Raw genomic sequence first — 20,930 nt, 5'->3', positions numbered from 1 at the left:
CACAGGTCCTACAGTGAGTTAAGGCCAGAGCTGGCACAAGAACTCAATTTTCCAGACTCTAGTCCAGTGTTATTTTCATAGCACCCCATAGCATCTCTTTTGTGAAACTGCCTTTTTATTTTTTTTTCTGGCACGACAAGAAAATATTCTCAGTGTTATTTACTGATGCAGTCCAGCTGGGCCACTGAATTCTGCACTTACCTATAACTTCTGTGTGTCCAGGCACTGAATAATTTTCCAAGGATCGTGAGGTGATATTTGTACCAAGAAAAGACAGAGAAACCTTCATGATTATCTTAGGAAGAATACTTTCATTTAGTTAGATTAATATTTATAGAGTACCCGCTATATGCAAGGTCAGTGGGGTATTAAAAATTGAGCAAAATGTGTTTTCTAATCTCAAAGATCTCTCAAGCCATCAAGAGTGAAATAGATAAGCCTACAAAGAGATTCCAAAAATGAATGTTGAATATGATAGGCAAAGGACTAAGTATACTATAGATTTTTAAAGGAGAATAATCACATTGATTACCACCATATTCCTCTGTGCTAGAGACTTTCTTACTCATATCTACTTCTCTAGGCCCTCTGAGAATATGGGCGGGTCATATATTGCTCTCACTGTCATGTGACTAGTTTTGGCTAATGGGCTACAAGAAAAAATGATGTGTACTACCAAGCCCAAGTATTTGATTGCAGTTGCAGCCCTCTTCTCCCTCTGTGGCAAAAGAGATGCCCCCAGCCTCAGGATGGTGCAGTTACAAGAAAGTGGACCCCTCATGAGCCTGGATGACTTGAGTCACTGAATGGAGATCAGTTGCCCTGAAAACTCTCCTGAACTCACACAGTGGATATTGACTGAGCAAGAGTAAGTTTTCGTTGGATTACATAAGTGAAAATTTTGGGCATTTTTGTCATGGCATTATCTAGCTTATCCTGATGAAGATATCTTCCTCCTGGCCTATTCCTTATGGAAAAGCGAATATATAAATATAAATATAAATATAAATATATATTTATTAACAAATATATTTGATAATTTGAATATTTAATAAATATATAAATATTTGAAATGACAAATATATTTAATAGCTAAAATATAAGCTAATAACTTAAATATGTACATCAGTATAAATAAACTGCTGGCCATGTATTTATTAATTCCAATGGACAATTTAATGCTTGGAAACCAACGAGTCTGTTCAAAGTCCAAGCTGTCTCCATTTCTCTCCTTGTTCTTAACCTTAACTCTTTCTGCTATTCAGGGGAAAAAATTTTTTACTTTTTCACTTTCTAATACCACCGGATGTCCTGGCATAGAGTCAAATCTTTTACCGAATGTATCCAACTCTGGTTATAATCTAAGGGTTTGAAATCAATGGCAGAAAGCATGCAGATATGGAATGTTTGAACTGGATGAGTAGGAGAAGCAGACAAATAGTCTTAAGATTCCTAATGCTATCTCAAAGAGCAATAAATAGAAGAATGGGAGAACTGGTGTCGAAAAGAAATATTTATTTAAATAAGAAAAGATTTTCATGGTGGGGAGAATAAACATAATTCATTGAGTTAATTTTTGCAAAGGTTTTATTTTCTTTTACTCTTTTTTCCTTTTGGCAAGGCGATGGTGGGGGTTGGATGGGAGGGTTGTTGGACTATATGCAGCCAAGGAAATAAAATGATCTTTCTAGCCAGTTGCACTCTCCAAGAAATGTGAAATCACTCCAAGTTAAAGAGCATATAATACTGCCTGAAGTCTATTGAAATCTTTCCAAAATATGTCCAAATTAAGTCTTCCAAGTTCCATGGCTCTGTTGGTGCTGTCAAATGAAGCAACCGCAAATAATGAAACCTACAAGAAAACTGAAGCATTTTTTTTCAAATATAACAACCTGTGTCACAATTTATCCATTTGGAAGTATTTGACACCAACAGATCTTTTTTTTTTTTCTGTTCATATATCATTACCAGCCCTTTGGCCTTGTTATTTTGCAACCTCCTTCATTTCTTGTCAACTTTTTTGGTTGCATCCAAGGGAAACTTGGAGAGGTACCTAAAATAGAAATAACTGGGAAACTCTAGGATGTTCTGCTTTTCTTAATGCCAACACTTAACCTTTGTTGATGTAATGTTTTCTCTGCAAATAGTGCAAATTGGAAATTTCCCTAGGATCACAATCCAGCCTTCCCCAGAGCCAAATTCAGTCTCAAAGTTGCTGTTCTCAAGTATGGTGATATTTATTCAGTCTCAGCTCATTTCCTACATTTTTTTTGTTGAAACACTCTTCCTACAGCACTATTTAACAATTGAGTCATTTGGACAATTAGCTGTTTGTTTCTAAAATTTGGATTTCTGAAGGAAGCATAAATATTTGCCCATGGTTGGTATTTTGGGCCTTGATCAAGTGTCTGTTCTGTACAACCATTTTGACCTCTTACTTCTCCTAGAGACATGTAAATTTCTCCCAAATTCATTCATTCTGTTTCAGCTGCTGGGAATCATGTTTACATACAACAATACTGTAAGAACCTATTGAGAAATCCTCTGTGCTGTTGTTAATGTGTTTTCATTTTCATACGGGGGAGGTTTTTATTGTGCAGCCCTCCGCTGACACCCTATTCAAGCTTTCTATTATCCCTCCAGCTTTGTCTTCAGCTAAACACATTCTCTTTTTTTTCCTCCTCCAAATTATTTGCATGAAGATTTGCATTTAAATGGATGTGGAAAGTACATTAACAACACCTACACTAACCATGTAAAAGCTGTACAGTATTTGTTGCTGCCAGACATGAATGGGAAAAAAATTCAATGAATGTTTTGTAAGGAGAGTCCTCAGGTAACTGCATTTTAGACACAAAGACACTTCATTAGATTGTATTTAATACTGATTATGCATATAGAAGTATGTGAATACAAATGCCCTATTCCCAAAAGGGATGTTGTGAAATTCTATTACATATTTGTGCACACCCCAGAAACCAAACATATTTCAGCATTTGGGGTGAATCCAAAGGCCCCTAAGTGGGTTGAGAGCACATTCCAGGGTTGGTCCATTTTGAATGACCTTTATGTCCTCGCTAATAGAACAAGGAAGAAAAAGGAGAGAGAATTAAAATATACTGTATTTTATGTTTGCACCTTAGGACATTTTTTCCTGGGCAGCTCAAACAATAAACATTTTATAAGAAGGCTGGATACCTAAGAGAGGGAAGGGAAAAAAGGAGGAGAGAGAAACAACAAAAAATAGGGCGAGAAGGGCAAGAGAAGCATGTGTAGTGAGATTTTAGATATCTATTCCATTTTTAATCAAAAGAAAACAATTGGAAGAAAGAAAGAAAAAGACAAAGGAAGAGGAGAAATGAAAAGAGAAGGAAAAAGTATGATAAAAGGTCACATAAATCAGAAAACAAGTCTTCATGAAGAAGAGGGAGAAAGGGATAGAGAGGAGAGAAGAAAAAGGGAAAAGAGGGGAACTGTAGAATGACTATAAAAGAACACTTGTGTTTCATTTATGAAGCAGATACCTCGAGTTATCATTCAGTATTATGAGAGAGAAAATTAAATTGGTCTTGGCAAAAGGATTCTATTAAGGGATAATATCTTCCCTTTTATTGTTAATTATTTTATGTTTACAATAGTCAGTGTAAATGTATATTATTTTTACAGTAACACATGGCTTAGCATAAATAATTTACCCAGGACATATGGTTAATTTCTAATTAACTTCTAGCTCTGTTAGTTTGCTTTAGATTAAAGCCCTTTCTCTTTCTAACAAGTCCTTGAAGGGAAGCAGACAACCTAATTACAGACATTCATTGTGGAATATTTATATTTAGCAATTTAAAAAGGTAATATCAAACGAGAAATGTAGTGGAAAATAAAGTGGAAGAGGAAAAGGCTGCAGTAGAGGGAGGAAAATTTATTGTTTGTCTTTGTATTTTTATGTCTGTATAAGAAAAAAAATAGGCCAGAGAAATGTATCCACAAGCTGAATGCAATACGGCAGCAGTACCTCTGTGTCCCCAAATACAATTATAGTTTATTGCTTAAAAACAATTTTCCATAGGCTGTATGCACTAAAGAGAAATCCATAAACATCAGAAACAAGTCTCTAACAAGTCTTCATTTTTTATATGGATTAAAAAAATCCATATTTTCCTTCCTGTTAATCCAGAATAGACCTGAATAAAGCAAATTCACTGCATCCAATGAGATTTGTAATACAACAGTAGAAGAATCTGATTTCACACATTATGGTTAGGGTCCTCCATATCCCAGCCATAACAAGGATAATAAATAAAGTCTACTCTAAAACCAGGCATATAGCCTCAGTAATTGACTCGCCGTCTGCATGAGACACAGTGATTTCCAAATGTGAAGGGCTAACCTGAGTCAGAGGGCTTGCAGAAGTTCACCATGGGAATGTACTGGCATAAACACTCTTTTGTGCATACAACCTCATCCTAGGTGCTGAAGCTTCTTTAAAAAGCAACAAAATGAGATCAGGTCCTTGCTTTATACCTGTATCATTGTAATTGACACAGCAGAGGAAAGCCCTCTCCCCCTGGGGTCTTATATCTTGAACTAATCTGAGTCACCTTTGGACTTGTGATACCATAGCTCTGAATTCATTGAGGTTTAGATAAGTATACTGTATTAGTCTTAATGTGCATTTACAGTGTATGGTGTAATTGCTCCTTTGGAGCCGTTAATGCATTTTTATAGCCAAAGACAATTTCGTGTATACTGTATGTATTAAGGAGAAATGTCTGCCTGAAAATTTATGCTGAGAATGCACGAAAACAAAGCAAAACATCCTAGTGTGTGCATTCATCTTGTTAAAGACCATACACTTGGGTGCATTTGTTCTTCAGAGAATGTGAGGAACATCAAACACTTAGGGTTCTTTGTCATCCCCGAGCCTGGCTTTAGAGCTTCCATGCTCCTTTTCTATTTTCTTCTATATCCTCAATATATAAGGCTATCTAGGGAACAAGTGAGAAAATGCTGAGTGAAAAGGTTTACGTGATAATGTTAAAACCGAAAATGATATACTTTAAGTTTTAAAATCATCTCTGAAGAGATGGTGCAGATTCATATGCGCAAAGACGGGAAGGAAATTCTGGACAGTGAAAATTCTTGCACCAAGCATGCGGAGTTAAAAACAATGTGCTCCCCCCACGTTTTATCCCAATGATTCTTTAATGGTGTTATATAATTTTTACCAAAACAGGGGGTGGGTAGGTGTCCCACTCATTCTTGGTTTCATTTGCTGATTCTTTTTCTGCACTGCTGTCTGTTCAAGGGAAATGACTGTTTGAGGTCTGCATCACCGGACTTCCTGCCAGCTGGCTTCCATTGGGTTTGGCCAACGGCACACACAGGCAGATCAGAAGACAGAAGGAGAGAGGGGTTGGGTCATGTCTTCCTTGCTGCTTCCCTGCCTTGGTGTTATATCTCTGGCATGCATTCCTCCATGATGGCAGCTTCTGCTGAGGGGCCCCACCAGGGTTCCTGCTTTTTCTGAGGATTGTAACACAGGTTGGTAAAGCCTTCTCATTGTTGCTTGTCTCTGGGTACCCATCCGTTGTGAATCCTGCTCACCTCTCTGTAAGTTAGCACTTGATTAAATATACTTGTTGGGACCCTGACTGATACACTGGGTATGTAGGCAGGAGAAAGAGACCCCAAAATGCTCAAACCAGTTAATTCACATGGGGGCTGAAATACTCTTAATAGCTCTGTTGACTGTAAGGCTTTGGCAAGCTCAGCCTTGTAGCTGCCAAAATGATGCATCTTCCTAGTTGTTCAGTGACTGTGCTACCATGTAGCTGGAATGCTTTTGTTTGGTTTGACCTAAAGCAATTTTGTATTAGTTAGAACTTTATAGCTACAACTGCAGAAACCCAACCCCAAATAGCCTATGAAGGAGAGGGGAGAGGATCTTATTGACTCACATAACTGAAAAGTCTAGTGGCACAGAGGCCTTAGATCCAAAGGTTCAAATGATTTTCCTGGGTCATATGCTTATCCCTGAGTTGGATGAATTGGAGATATTTCCACTAAATCCAAAAGTGGAACTTTCTCCAAGGATAAATAGGACTGGGCAGAATGAGGTAATATGAAGTAATACATGCACACTTTATATGTTCTAAATGGTTCTCAGAAATATTCTGTCACTGTGTGCAGAAATGACACACGAGGGCCATGTGTATATGACACTGAAGAAACCTGTGAGCAGTCTTTACTACACACATTTGTGACCTTCCTAACTACCTTTTAACACCTGCCTGTTGTTTGAAGATAAATACCAGTGAAAGCAACCGTGTATATCTAGTCTCTGCTTTATGGGAAAATGAAGATAAGAGATTTTTGGAAAGAGCACTGAATATATTACCTTATGTCCAGTGGATGCTCAATCCATTTTAATTATCCCACTTATGAATGGGAGGGAAAGATAAGAGATGCAAAATCATTTCTGAAAAAGAAAACATCTGGCTTGGCAACATGACTTAGAGCTCACATCTCGTTCAGGCACTGGTTTGTGGACCCTTAAGCATGTTCATGAAATCCATGGCTCCTGGTTTATTCCTATGAGAAATGAAGAGGAATCTAGAACTAAAAGAGAGGAAGGGTCCCTTTTTTCCTTTTTCTTGAGACTTATTTGACAAAAAAGCTTAATAAAACTTTTGGCAGGATGAAATCAGGAGGCATTGGGCTTATTTCTGATTTTACTTCATTATTCGAGAAACAGATAATATATTTCTACACAATATTTGCTACCTAAACATTTCTTTTAGGGAAAACATTTAGACAGAAATGAACATTCTGGTGTCCAAACTCCATCTCAGACCAGGGGAAGCAGATGAAGTGTTGCCTTTTTTTTAACTTCTTACTTGTCATTTTTGCTTAATAACTTCTCTGCCCTTCAAATGGCTTGTTTTGATTGTGAATTTCCAAATCTTAATAGAAATTTCTTAAATTCCTTCCTCGATAGGAACTTTTATCCAAAGATTTTGAGGATTTAACAAAGACAGAAGCTTTACAAAAAGTATTTTTTGTTTGCCCCCTTTCCCACCTGAAATTGGCAGGAAACTGTTGGCAAAAGATGAGATGTCTTTCCCTGGCTTCCCCATACACATGAGCCAGGACTTGCCTGAGAAGCTTTGAAGCTATGGTAGTTACTCTCCAAAGATAGCTCCCTCCCTAATGAAGCATAACTGGAAATTGAGCCCTTGTGTGGTCTCTGCCCATTGAACCCGGGTTGGCTAATAAAATGAGACAGAAGTGCTGCTGCCAGATTCTTAAAGTGCATTTTGAAGCCTTGTAGATTTTGCCTGGGTTTCTTGGGATGCTTTCTTTTGGGGGAGCCAGCCACCATGTAAGAAGTCAGCCTGCTAGCCAGGTGTGGTGGCGCATGCCTGTGGTCCTAGCTACTCGGGAGGCTGAGGCGGGAGAATTGCTAGCACCCAGGAGGCAGAGGCTGCAGTGAGCCAAGATCACGCTGCTGCAGTCTAGCATGGGTGCCAGAGCCAGACTCTGTCTCAAAAAAAAAAAAAAAAAAAAAAAGATTTCCCTGAGACTATACGTCCTGAGGATGTCTAAGCTAGCCATGTGGAGAGACTGCATGGAGACAGAGGTGTCTGAGCATTGCCCAGCTGTGCCAACCATCTGAGTCATCAGACATGTGAGAGATGAAGCCATCTTAGTTGGCCAGCCCAAGTCAAGAATTCAGGTGACCCCAGCCCCATCTGCCATCTGATTGTAACTGCTTGAGAAAACAATGCGAGAAAAGTGCCCAGCTGAGCCTGGCCAAGTCAAGAACTACATAAGATAATAATAAATTGTCATTTAAAGCCACTGAGTATTGGGGTGGTTTGTTGTGTAGCAATAGAGAACTGAAACAGGGCTTATAAGCAAACAGGTGGATGGGTCCATGGGAGCTGAAGTGATCCATAAAGGAGGGGTGACTTGGTGTTGTCTTAGTCTCCTTACTTGGTTGTGGCTGTGAAGAATGAAATGGTGACCTGAAGACTGGACTGTTTCATCTTTTGGGCCCTCTATCCAGGGTGAGGGCCCTTACTCTTGCTCTGGGCTCTCCCCACCTGTCTTCTTTGTACTCTGAGCACCTGGTCTCCATAGATATTTATTTCTTAACATTACAAATAATTCTCCCCTGAGTGCAATCTCTGACTTCAATTTATCCTTAATCTGTTTAATTGCCACCCATTATTGTATATAGTTAACAAAGGTGAATTTGTGCTATAAATGGATTTTTTGGGTAATATAAAGAAATTAATCATTTATATTTTATATATAATAATATATACTCAGCAACATTTCACATTTCCTTAAATGGGTGAAATGAGTGGCGTCATAAATAGAAAATTTCCTATTGAATGACTCATAGAAATATATTGTCTAGTTTAAGAGAAGCACTAAAACTGCTCAGCAAAATTAACAACAACCCTTTCAAACTCTATCATTACTATAAAGTGAGGTTAGATGGCAAGTTCTGAGGATGCAGTGAGGTATAAAACACAACCTCTGTCCTTAATAAATTTAGAATCTAGTTGGAGAGATGATTGATGACAATGATGATAATAACCAGTATTTATTGCGTATCTATGTGCCAGGCACTAAGATAAGTATGTTACATGCATTTATTCACTTAATCCTCATAACAATCTATCAAGTACATAATACTATTGTGAGTATATGCATCATAAAAATTCAGGAATAGAGATTATGTAACTTACCCAAGATCATACAGCTAGCAAGGGTGGTATTAAGTAGATAACTACTATGCAGTATTACCATACATTCTGAAAACAGTGGTCCCCAACCTTTTTGGCACCAGGAACTGGTTTGTGGAAGACAATTTTCCCACAGATGGTGGGGGTATGGTTTTGGGATGAAACTGTTCCACCTCAGATCATCAAGCATTAGATTCTCACAAGGAGCACGCAACCTAAATCCCTCATATGTGCAGTTCACAGTGGTGTTTGTGCCCCTGTAAGAATTTAATGCTCTCACTGACCTGACAGGAGGCAGAGCTCAGGTGGTAATGCTTGCTTACTAGATGCTCGCCTCCTGCTGTGTGGCCCAGTTCCTAACAGGCCAAAGAGTAGTACCGGTCCACAGCCTAGGGGTTGGAGACCCCTGCCCTAAACCCCTGCAATACTCCACCTCACTAATTCTGGCACACATAATATGTCAGCTTGGACCAGGAAGATGGATGGACATCCACATGGCCATTTGGCTGCATCTGGTGATCTGAGAATAGCTGCCATACTTTCTATCCAGTAGGAAGTGTATTCATTGATTCAAAAAAAAAATTATTCCAATCCCTGAAGAAATTTGACTAGGTCATAAATGTTTAAAAGACAAGAAAGCATTATATGTGACATTACTGATCAAGGAATAAGGTCAGTAAATCTTTGGTATGTGGGAGCAGTTAATAAAAGAAGGAGAAATAAAGGGGGTGAGAAAAGTCATATTACATAATTTGCTGTCTTGACTTTGTGTATGGTTTTGAGACCTCCCAAAGAACTTTGACACTGTTGAGACAGTTATTAACAGAAGAGGGGAGGAAGCTTAAGAAGCTAACGCAAGAGAGTAGAGTCCAGGGGAAATTTATTTTCACTGGTATATAAAAAGCAAACCAATGGACAGATGCTACAGAAAGGAATTTTGTCTAGCCAACTTAGGAGGAAGAGGAAGACAACTGCATAAACTACAACAGAAAAAAAAAATCCTCATCATCCTTTTCAAAGCCAACAGGGGAACCTTGGTTAAAAAAACAGTAGTGGTAGGAGAACATAAATGTCATAAGGGTTATGATGCCTAATGGAGCAGGAAGTATAATAATAAAGGTTAGTTCTGTGAGCAAAAGTTAAGAACAGAGAAATAAGAAGGACTAATACAGTGAGAGAATGTTCACAAATATGTGGGTGACAGTGTTGAAGGTCACGTTCTGCTTCACATGAAACTTGTCTCATGGAAGAAGACATGGGCTTCTAACTCAGATAGACTTGGGTTGGAAGTCTAACTTTTGTCCTTTTTTGCTTTCTAAACATTTACTTTCTTATACATAAAATGACAATAATCTTATCAACCTCACAAGGCAGTTCTGGAAACTCTCCTACTGAGTGCATTTTAAAGATCTTATTCCTGCATATTCAATTCATTTTCATGCCCTGTATGTGGACCTTGTTAAGATCTTCTGAATCTGTCTACTTTTTTTCTATCATTATCACCTCTTCTATAGTCTAAGATACCAAGATCCAAGTCCTTCTGCCTGAACTACTGCTATAACCTTTTAAATGGTCTTTCCATACTTACCCCCTTGCTTGCTTCCAGACCGCTCACATAGCAGACAGCAGATCTCTTTCATATGCACATCTGTCATGTTACACACACCTCCCCAACACACACAGACACACACACACTCCCCTTAAATGGCTTCGCACTGAACCTAGGAAAATGATAAAACATGGCCTGAACTTGCCTGCTGCTTAAACATTATTTTTCACAACTCTTGGCCTTTTATCACTTCCTTGAAATTCATTTTGGTGCTGGGTTAATGTCTGTTTCCATCATTAGAGGTTTAGCTTCATGAGCTCAGGGTCTATGTCTATTTTGCTCACGACCGGATCTCCAGCATCCAGCACAGTGCCAGATAAATACGAGGTGCTCATTCAGTGTTCCTGAATGAATGACAATGCCTATTTAGTAAAATCTGCCTCTTTCTTCCCTACCAGGAGGGACAGCAAATCTCAAAACTGTGTGAGGCATTGATAATATGTGTTTGGCTACTAGTCCATCATTACTGGACACGCCCACCATACACTTGAAGGATAGGAGTGGTGGCTGTAAAGATGCCCTACTTTGAAAACTTCTAGAATGGCATTCTCAATCAGACACACTTATGAATTTCCTAAAAAGGAGCCAATTAAAGAATTTGGAATGATATATGATGCCTTATGTTGGAGTAGAACTTCCTGGGTAAATAGAATTGTGCTATTTTATACCTCAATTTTCATAATATCAAAATATTCTTCCAGCATTTATTTCTTCTCTCTTGTAGAACTTAAGGTAAGTGGCAAAAACAATAGCACAAATGACTTATCAAACAAAATACTGCATTTTAATGTATATATTTAAATGAAGGAACATCTTAATTGCCTTACCCATTCTTAATTTTTATTCTATGCTTTATGTTTTATTAATCCCACTTGGAAATAGCCTTCTGTCACTTTAATATTGGCTTATTCACATTTCAAAATTATGCCATGTAATCTAATCTCTGGAAGTTTAGCTTTTGCAGTTGTTAATAATAATATGATATGATTAATTTCCAAAGACTCTCATTAGTAATACTATTCATTTCAAATCCTCATTAACCTGTCAGATAGGAGCTTTGGATTCTTCACTGCTAGAATCAAGACAGATTCCAATATGCTTAATTACTTGAAATGAGGTGCTGCATGTTATCTTTGAGAGTGTTTGTTGGTTCAGGGATTGATAACACTTGGGTTAAATTTGGTCTTAGATATATATTTTCTGGAATCTGTTGAGTTGTGTCACTATTAATAGAATAGTAAAAGTAAGACTATAATATAAGACAAAAACATGATTTTTTCTGAATGCTCTGCCTAGCCCTCTCTGTTGGGGTGAAATCTCTTCGCACACACTATAACAATCTTGATTATGTCATGCACAGGTAGTTGTGGATGTTAGAAACACCGCACCTTTAATCTCTCAGCTAGTCAGACTTTAAGACTGTGTGTGGGAAAGTTTGAGAACTTGGTAGAGCACAAGACTATGCAATGAGGCAGAAACAGTGAAAAATGGTCTTGGTTGATTTTACTTTTGAGCTCTGAGATGGCACTGACAGTGGTATAGCTTGTTTAAGACCATTCTCATTCAGGCCTGTGGTGTCTGGTGGAATCTTTTGAGAATGCTCAGAATGCGGTCATCTCTCCCTAGATACGTCATTTAGAAAAGAGAATTTCTAGAAGATGCATGGCCAAGTAGTGCCAAGTAGGAGTCTGGACCTAGTCAGAGTTTGATAATTTTGAAAATAATAATCTTTGGCAAGATAAATGGATATATATGCCATTGCCATGTATCTCCAGTTGAAAGAAGGGGTTTCTGGGTCCTTCTGCAAGGACCTGCTCCTTGTGAGAACTGACTTAACGTTGGTTTTAAGCCTTCTATTTTCATACTCAAGGTCATCTGTGGCCAGTCACTGGTCAGGGGTCCAGGAAAACCTGGGGAATTAAGCTTTTGTCCTAGGTTCTTTACAGAATGCACCTGGAAGAAGTCTGGGTGGCTATCTAGAATATAAAAAGGGACACCTCCTGAGAAGCAGCGAATTCTCATTATTTTTGAAAAATAACTCTCTTTACAGATGAATTACATATCATTAAAAGTAGGTTCATTATTCTAAATTTAGAAAAAATGAATGAATCTGCAGGAAGAAAAAAATAAAACTTTTCCATAAACCTATTATCCAGAAAGAATCACTTCTGAGTTTGTTATGTTTCCAGTCACTCTCCCTGTCTATTTCTCTTTCTTTATGTAATTGTGTGTATGTGCTTGTGTGTATGTGTGTGTGTGTGTGATAAGTATACACACACACAAACATGCAGATCAAGGTCACAAAATAACATGGACTCAGATTACCCAGACAAATGTACCTTTATTCTCCTTTATTCTTCTATAACTGATATGATCTTCTCTGTGAATCGTCACATACTGTCTGTGGGAACAAAACCAAAAAATTTAGTTTAGTCCATAAACTCTGTCTGAGCTGAGGCAAAGACTTGCAAAGTTTCTTTGGATAACCCAGCTTTTTCCTGTTTGCTTCAGGTAAAATTCAGGCTTCCAGAGTTCTGTGCCCTTCCTCTCACTTTTCTCCAAAATGTGTCTAGGTGATGCATGTGACCTCAGGGCAGTGGGAGGAAGGGGTTTCTGGGTCCTTCTAGAAGGACTTGCTCCTTATGTCAGTGATCTTTGAAGTGCTATAGGTCCTAGGTGGCAGTTTCAGGTCAGGTATGACCATCTCCTCTGGGCCTATTTGTTCACAGAGCATGGAAGTTTCTTCATCCAGATTGCAGCCCTGGGGTCCTTTAGAGAGGTCTCGTCCCCTAAGTCCCATCATCACCAACTCTAGCTCTTTTGTACTTGGTGCATAAACCTTGGGGAGCCAGGAGGTCTGCTCCCCTGCCACACCAGAAATCTTGCCGAGCTGGGTTGTATCTCTACACCCAAGGCGGGTGTGTGGAGGAAGTGCAACTGTATGAAAATAGTACTGCAAGTCAGTCTGGGATTTAGAAATTACTTTAAGTATTGCTCAGAGTGAAAAATGAGGGGTCTAACAATTGAGCATAGTTAAACTGTCCTTTTCCGAATAGGCTTTATTCTGTTTTGTAAATTCCACATTCCCTGCCTTGACCTCTCATGTGGGTCAAGATTTGTTCTTATAGAATGTTGCCGGGGTAACAATGCCTGTGGCTTTTCAAGGAATTTCAGGAGTGACTGAAGAGCTCTCTTCATCTGCTGGTGAAGCTACTTGGGGATAAGAAAGAGGTCTTATGTCAATTTGTTTCCTATTAAGATTACATTAATAAGCATCACTCATGCAAATCTCACAGGCGAGTAGTAATTCTTGGGCTTATGCTTCTGTGTTTCCAGAGAGAATTCTCCGTTTCTATGCCCATGCATCACTACAGCTCAACTCTAAAAAGACAAATAGGTTAATTCACTTTACTTGCTCCATGTCCTCTGAAAGTTACAACCCAGTTTTGTTTAAGTGGCCATTGAAGACAGTCTGGAGAAGTGTGGATCCTTTAAGAATTCAGTGGTGGAGCACATATTGTGCGCCTGATTGTATATGGACTGATATTTAGGGCAATTAAAGGATGTACTCTTTGACAGGTGCCAAGAAATTCCTGGGATTGACATCAGGAAGTTGTCCCTGAATCAGGATAGAGGAGTAGGTGATGGAGGAAGCTGGAGACCATGCCAGTGCCCTATACCTAACCTGAAAGGAACAAACCACAGGGGTCAATTCTGATCTGGGTCTAACTGACCATGGAGTAGCCTGGAAGAGAGACCAGTGGCAAGGGTTGGATAGAACAGAGAAAAAAGTCTAAAGGCTCTACCAGTTTCTCTCTGTGGGAAGCAGATATGCCCTGGTTCTTATGGTGTGTGCATTTGAGGGATAAAAGAGGAAAGTGACCTCCTCTGATTTCCATTTGGGAGTTAAATCACTTTTGTACTGTGACCCCATCCCCTTAAGAAAACAAATCTCTGTTAACATGCTTACAAAATATAGCATACAGCCATGAGCCAGACTGAACTTGACGGCAGAAATGCCAGACAAGGAGGGGGGAGCTTGTGGCTTTCTGGCTTTGACTTTAATCGGGTCGTCTTGATTACATAGCACAGGCAATGAGAAGCTTGATTAAATGACTTTAGTTCATTGACGTCTTTAAATAGCGGAATATGTAATTTGCAATTTTACCAACTCACTTACCTGTGGGTTACCATGGTAATAAAGTATATACTGAAATGACATTTGACATTAATTTTATTATTGTAATTTATAATCAGTGAAACAATAGCACTTCCCTACCAATGTACTTCATTTTAAGGTAACTGTGGAAGACTAAATGTACTCACATCCTCAAAGTAGTTATGAATTACGGTATATTAAAGATAAAAGGTTAAGACCAATTCATCCATCATCCAAATTAAACTTTAAATTGATGTAGGTGGTTGGGTTAAATGGGTTCTCTTGAAACAGGTATCCATCTGGCTTTCTAACCTGTGGATGGGTGGCACTTGGTCTTGGGATGAGTTACATTCAAATCCAAAATGTGTTATAATGGCATGATAGTACCCTAGCTCCTTGAGTTTAGCATTTCAACGTAAGAATGAGGTATATTTATACTTTGGTGGCAACCAATGGCTATGAAAAATAGGCCTTGGTTGAACTTTAATGGCTTAGTTAATATTCTAGGAAAAATTACTCATGCATAATTTCATGCGCGTCTGTGTGAAGAGACCACTAAACAGGCTTTGTGTGAGCAATAAAGCTTTTAATCACCTGGGTGCAGGTGGGGTGAGTCCGAAAAGAGTCAGTGAAGGGAGATAAGGGTGGGGCCATTTTATAGGATTTGGGTAGATAAAGGAAAATTACAGTCAAAGGGGAGTTGTTCTCTGGCGGGCAGAGTGGGGGTCACAAGGAGCTTTTGAGCCAGGATGAGTGAGGAGAAGGAATTTCACAAGACAATGTCATCAGTTAAAGCAGGAACAGGCCATTTTCACTTCTTTTGTGGTGGAATGTCATCAGTTAAGGCAGGAACCAGCCATCTGGATGTGTACATGCAGGTCACAGGCAATATGATGGCTTGGCTTGGGCTCAGAGGCCTGACATTCCTGCCTTCTTATATTAATAAGAAAAATAAAACAAAATAGTGTTGAAGTGTTGGGGCAGCAAAAATTTTTGGGGGGTGGTATGGAGAGAGAGAATGGGCAATGTTTCTCAGGGCTGCTTCAAGCGGGATTAGGGGCGGCCTGGGAACCTAGAGTGGGAGAGATTAAGCTGAAGGAAGATTCTGTGGTAAGGGGTGATATTGTGGGGATGTTAGAAGAAATATTTGTCATTTAGAATTATTGGTTATGGCCTGGATACAGTTTTATATGAATTAAAAAACTGAATGGAATAAGAGAAGGAGAAAAACAGGTATAAAAGGTCTAAGAATTGGGATGACTCAGGACATCTGATTAGAGAGTGCCTAAGGAGATTCAGCATAGTCCTGCCAGCAAAGATTATTTATTTACTTCAAGAGTTAAGAGTGGCAGTTTGAGGATAGCACCAGGAGATATCAGCTGTGATGGCTTGGAGAAACAGTATAAACAAGAGCAGGGCATGTATGAGTAGTTGAGAACAGTGAATAGGAGTATGACTAGACAGAAAGTAGTAGGGATGACAAGTTTTTTGGGGCACAGTCTAAGTTGGTCTAGTGTCTGGGATGAGACTGGGATCTAATAAAAAGGAGCATCTATACCGGAGCTCAAATGGGCTGTACCCTGTAGCATTCTGAGGACAGGCCTGAGTTCTGAGAAGGGAAAGTGGTAAAAGTATTGTCTGGTCCTTTTTAAGTTGGTGGCTGAGCTTGGTGAGGTGTGTTTTTAAAAGACCTTTAGTCCGTTCTATTTTTCCTAAAGACTGAGGACCATAAGGGATGTAAAGGTTTCACTGAATACTAAGAGCCTGAAAAACTGCTTGGCTGATTTGACTAATAAAGGCTGGTCTGTTATCAGACTATATAGAGGTGGGAAGGCTAAACTGAGGAATTATGTCTGACAGAAGGGAAGAAATGCCTGCAGTGGCCTTCTCAGACCCTGTAGGAAAGGCCTCTAGCTATCTAGTGAAAGTGTCTACCTAGACTAAGAGGTGTTTTAGTTATCTGACTCGGGGCATGTTGAGTAAAGCTAATTTGCCAGTCCTGGGTGGGGGCAAATCCTCGAGCTTGATGTTTAGGGAAGGGAGGGGTCCTGAATAATCCCTGAGGAGTAGTAGAATAGCAGATGGAACACTGAGAAGTTATTTCCTTGAGGATAGATTTCCACAATGGAAAGAAAATGAGAGGTTCTAAGAGGCGGCCTAGTGGCTTATACTATAGCATATCCTGCCTTTGCTGGTGTGTGGTGATTAGGCCTGGTGGAACTGCCATCAATAAATCAAGCGTGATCAGGGTAAGGAACAGGAAAGAAGGAAATTTGGGGAAATGGGGTGAATGTCAGGTGGATCAGAGAGATACAGTCATGGAGGTCAGGTGTGGTATCAGGAATAATGTGGGAGGCCGGATTGAAGTTTGGGCCAGGAACAATCGTAATTGTGGGACTTAACAAAGAGTGAGTACAGCTGAAGGAGCCGAGGAGCAGAAAGTATATGCGTCAGGTATGAGGAAGAAAATAGATTTTGGAAGTTATGAGAGCTGTAGAGAGTGAGTTGAGCATAGTTTGTGATTTTGAGGGCCTCTAGAAGTATTAGGGCGGCAGCAGCTGCCGCACAGAGACATGACAGCTAGGCTAAAACAGTAAGGTCAAGTTATTTGGACAGAAGGGCTACAGGGTGAGGTCCTGGCTCTTGTGTAAGAATTCTGACTGCACTAACCATGCCTAGGAAGGAAAGGAGTTGTTGTTTTGTAAAGGATTGAGGTTTGGGAGATTAATCGGACACAATCAGCACGGAGAGCACGTGTGTTTTTATGAGAATTATGCTGAGATAGGTAACAGATGAGGATGAAATTTGGGCTTGACTGAAGTAATGGGGGCTGTCTGTGAAGCCTTGAGGCAGTATAGCCCAGGTAATTTGCTGAGCCTAATGGGTGTCAGGGTCAGTCTAAGTGAAAGCAAAGAGAGGCTGGGATGAAGGGTGCAAAGGAATAGTAAAGAAAGCATGTTTGAGTTCCAGAACAGAATAATGGGTTGTGGAGGGAGGTAATGAGGATAGGAGAGTATATGAGTTTGGCACCACGGGGTGGATAGGCAAAACAATTTGGTTGATAAGGCGCAGATTCTGAACTAACCTGTAAGCCTTGTCTGGTTTTAGGACAGGTAAAATGGGGGAATGGTAAGAAGAGTTTATAGGCTTTAAAAGGCCATGCTGTAACAGGCGAGTGATAACAGGCTTTAATCCTTTCAAAGCGTGCTGTGGGATGAGATATTGGCATTGAACCGGGTAAGAGTGATTAGGTTTTAATGGGATGGTAAGGGGTGCATGATCGGTCGCTAAGGAGGGAGTAGAGGTGTCTTATACTTGTGGGTTAAGGTGGGGAGATACAAGGGGAGGATGTGAAGGAGGCTTTGAACTGGGGGAAAAGGCAGCAATGAGGTGTGGCTGTAGCCCAGGAATAGTCAGGGAAGCAGATAATTTAGTTAAAGTGTCTCGGCCTAATAAGGGAACTGGGCAGGTGGGGATAACTAAAAAGGAGTGCTTAAAAGAGTATTGTCTAAGTTGGCACCAGAGTTGGGGAGTTTTAAGAGCTTTAGAAGCCTGGCCGTCAATACGCACAACAGTTATGGAAGCAAGGGAAACAGGCCCTTGAAAATAAGGTAATGTAGAGTGGGTAGCCTCTGTATTGATTAAGAAGGGGACGGACTTACCCTCCACTGTGAGAGTTACCTAGAGCATCTGTGATGGTCCTGTAGGCTTCTGAGGTGATCGGGCAGTGTCAGTCTTCAGCTGCTAAGCCGAGAAGATCTGGGAAGGAGTCAGTCAGAGAGCCCTGGGCCAGAGTTCCAGGGGCTCTGGAAGTGGCTGCCAGGTGAGTTGAACAGTCTAATTTTCAGTGGGGTCCTGCACAGATGGGACACGGCTTAGGAGGAATCCTGGGCTGTGGGCATTCTTTGGCCTAGTGGCCAGATTTCCAGCACTTGTAGCAAGCTCCTGGGGGAGGAGGTTCTGGAGGAAACTCTGGCAGCTGCAGTTCAGGCATTTGAAGTTCTTGTGTGCTGGAGATGTGGCTGGGGTTTGTCTCACAGTGGAGGCAAAGAATTGCAACTCAGAAATATGTTGCTATTTGGTTGCCTCTACTCTATTATTGTACACCTTGAAGGTGAGGTTAATTAAGTCCTGTTGTGGGGTTTGAGGGCCGGAATTTAATTTTTGGAGTTTTATTTACTGTCGGGAGCAGATTGGGTAATAAAATGTATATTGAGAATAAGACGGCCTTTTGACCTTTTAGGGTTTAGGGCTGTAAAGCGTCTCAGGGTCACTGCCGAACGAGCCATGAACTGGGCTGGGTTTTTCATATTTGATGAAAGAGCCTAAACGCTCACTGATTTGGGAGAGGTCTGATAAAGAAAAAGGAGCATTAACCTTGACTATGCCTTTAGCTTCAGCCACCTTTTTAAGAGGAAATTGCTGGGCAGGAGGGGGAGGGCTACTCACGGAATGAAACTGTAAGCCGGACCGGGTGTGAGGAGGGGAGGTGATAAAAAGATTATAGGGTGGAGGAGCGGAGGCTGAGGAAGAATTGGGACTTAGCTCAACCTGGTGAGGAGCAGCCTGGGGAGGAGGGGAGAGGTCAGATGGGTCTGTAGAAAAGGAAGATTAGAAAGACTCAGCAAGGCTTGCCATTGGGACTGAGGGGACAGGCAGGAGGGAAAGAAGGAAAATTTGGGCCAAGTTGCACTGGGCACAGAGACTAGGGAGGCACTGATGTAAAAGAATGCCTGGACGTCAGGCACCTCAGACCATTTGCCTATTTTTCGACAAAAATTATTTAGGTCTTGTAGGATGGAGAAATTGAAAGTGCCGTTTTCTGGCCATTTAGAACCACTGTCGAGTTTGTATTGGGGTCAAGTGGCATTGTAGAAGAAAATAAGGCATTTAGGTTTTAGGTCAGGTGTGAGTTGAAGAGGTTTTAAGTTCTTGAGAGCACAGGCTAATGGAGATGGAGGAATGGAGGGTGGAAGGTTGCCTATAGTGAAGGAGGCAAGCCTAGAGAAAAGAGAGAGAGACATGGAGGGAAGGGGTTCGGGGGTTCTTACCTTCCAGAAAAGCGGGAAAGTGGTCGGGGTGCAGAAATAAGGGGTTGAGGCACAGAGATAAGAGGTTGGGGCATGGAAATAAGGGATCGGGGTGAAGAGATACGAGGTTGGGGTACTTGTCCCTCCCCCAGAAAAATGAGACTTGCTGCTAAGGGTGAAGGAGAAGGGGTTGAGGGGTTCTTGTCTCTCCCCCAGAAAATCAGAGAAGGGGTAGAGACACAGAGAGAAGGGGTTGGGGTACTGGCCCCTCCCCTAGAAAAGCAGGACTTGCCACTAAGGGTGAAGGACCAAGGCAGGCGTCCCTGCGTGGTCTGACACCTCTGAAACGTGGCTGAGTAATTAGAGAGGTGTCCCTGCAATGATTAAACACCAAAGAAAGGCTGCCTTCCCTAGTCCATGACTGGCACCGGAGTTTTGGGTCCGCAGATAAAACATGTCTCCTTTGTCTCTACCAGAAAATGAAAGGAACCGAAATTAAGAGAAGGGAGAGATTGAAGTGTGATGCCAAGATTGAAAGGAGAAAGAGGGTGAGAGATAGTGAGGGAGGTTGGAGAAGAGAGTATAAAGAGGCCGCTTACTGGATTTGAAATTGGTGAGACGTTTCCTGGGCTGGTGGGTCTGAGGACCTGAGGTCGTATGTGGATCTTTCTCACAGAGCAAAGAACAGGAGGACAGGGGATTGATCTCCCAAGGGAAGTCCCCCGATCCGAGTCATGGCACCAAAGTTCATGCACATCCATGTGAAGAGACCACTAAACAGGCTTTGTATGAGCAATAAAGCTTTTAATCACCTGGGTGCAGGCAGGGTGAGTCTGAAAAGAGAGTCAGCGAAGGGATATAGGGGTGGGGCCGTTTTATAAGATTTGGGTAGGTAAGGGAAAATTACAGTCAAAGGGGGGTTGTTCTCTGGCGGGCAGAGTGGGGGTCACAAGGTGCTCAGTAGGGGAGCTTGTGAGCCAGGATGAGCCAGGAGAAGGAATTTCACAAGACAATGTCATCAGTTAAGGCAGGAACAGGCCATTTTCACTTCTTTTGTGGTGGAATGTCATCAGTTAAGGCAGGAACGGACCATCTGGATGTGTACGTGCAGGTCACAGGGGATATGATGGCTTGGCTTGGGCTCAGAGGCCTGACACATAATAGAAACATAGGGAAGTTTGGACATTCTTTTACCTAATGATAGATTTGTGACAAAAAGGTAAAATAATGAGGTAATATAAAAGCATTTTTTTGTTATGACTACCACTAATAATATAGACTTCTGTAGTATAGAAGATCAGCATGGAAAAGGACCTAGGGCTTCATACTCATTTTGGAAATGATTCCACATGGATTTACCATCTTCCAGGGAAGGG

At 40.8% G+C, this 20,930-nt stretch overlaps 1 long non-coding RNA gene across 1 annotated transcript in view; it reads left to right on the top strand.

The window, feature by feature from the left end:
• Window positions 1-5,350: 5,350 nt before the first annotated feature.
• The window catches only part of LOC134810102 (uncharacterized), a 378,845-nt gene continuing 363,265 nt past the window's right edge, over window positions 5,351-20,930 (top strand). Inside the window, exon 1 of the long non-coding RNA XR_010157319.1 lies at window positions 5,351-5,541. This is a non-coding gene — a long non-coding RNA (uncharacterized LOC134810102). The remainder of the gene's footprint in view (window positions 5,542-20,930) is intronic.

Source organism: Pan troglodytes, chromosome 4 (assembly GCF_028858775.2).
Source record: "Pan troglodytes isolate AG18354 chromosome 4, NHGRI_mPanTro3-v2.0_pri, whole genome shotgun sequence".
In the NCBI taxonomy this organism is placed as follows: domain Eukaryota; kingdom Metazoa; phylum Chordata; class Mammalia; order Primates; family Hominidae; genus Pan; species Pan troglodytes.
Note: the sequence above shows the minus strand (reverse complement) of the source record. Positions and strands in the feature narration are given on the sequence as shown.